The sequence below is a fragment of the Cimex lectularius genome, unplaced genomic scaffold, assembly GCF_000648675.2.
Source record: "Cimex lectularius strain Harlan isolate CLEC.00 unplaced genomic scaffold, Clec_2.1 scaffold567, whole genome shotgun sequence".
NCBI classification, from domain to species: Eukaryota; Metazoa; Arthropoda; class Insecta; order Hemiptera; family Cimicidae; genus Cimex; species Cimex lectularius.
This window is the reverse complement of record NW_019393079.1, coordinates 9,664-10,572: the sequence shown is the minus strand read 5'-3', so window position 1 is coordinate 10,572 and position 909 is coordinate 9,664. Positions and strand designations below refer to the sequence as shown.

At 36.3% G+C, this 909-nt stretch overlaps 1 long non-coding RNA gene across 1 annotated transcript; it reads right to left on the bottom strand.

The window, feature by feature from the left end:
• Positions 1-510: 510 nt before the first annotated feature.
• On the bottom strand, positions 511-909 carry LOC112128092. The gene is made up of 2 exons (XR_002910858.1): positions 798-909; positions 511-726 (listed from the first exon to the last, which is right to left on the bottom strand). It is a non-coding gene; the product is annotated as an uncharacterized LOC112128092 (long non-coding RNA).

The window sequence follows — 909 nt, the reverse complement described above, 5'->3', positions numbered from 1 at the left end:
TCGACGTTATAATAGCTCAAGTGGTAGAGTAGCGGCGTATCAAGCCGAAGGTCGTGGGTTCGAATCCCACTCGTGACACTGACTTTTTTTATCTCAACTAAAAACCTTAATTAATTATTATAAATGTATAATTCAAAAATTGTAAGCTAAGTGATAATTTAAAGAACTACTAAAACAATTTCCATAGACAATAAACTTCATGAAAGCGGTGTCCGCAATGGCTTAGGCGTTGACACAGTGCTCGTCAATGTAAGTTAAAGGTTTCTACTTAGTGAGTTCAAACTAACATAATTACAAAACTTTTTTTCAAAAACACCGGCACTCAGGGTTCATGTGACCTCTGTTGTTCTGAACCCCCCATAAAATTAAAAAAATAATAAATAAATGTTATGTACATATTTATAGCTTAGGCCAAAATCTTGGTCGCAAGGAAGCCAAAATTATGTTACAAAATGCTTACAGTTGTTGTTATTGCTTTTTGATAATATCTATTTACAGTGTGTTACTTACCGGATTGTTTGGATTATAGATGTTCATGTCAGTACTAAATCCGGCAATCGGGGTGGCAAACTTCTGTCCGAGAGTCATAAGCTTGTAAACCTCGTCGAAAAAAGATTTCGTCGACCAAGCTAGACGCTTCATCTGGCTGCCTGTACCCCAATCTTTCACGAGCATGCCTTCCGTCGATATTTGGCTTGCCAGCAGGCATACGAAGGTCAACGCAAACTTAACAGGGAGAAAAATCAATTTCAACACACCAACACAAAATATACACAACCTAATGGGGGGAAAAATACCTTGGCCATGTTTTAAACACAAAGTTAAATTTGTTCTGCTGGTCTGATATATTGTTCCATTTAAAACTAGACCAGATTGAATGATATCTATGAAAATATGTTTAATAAATAG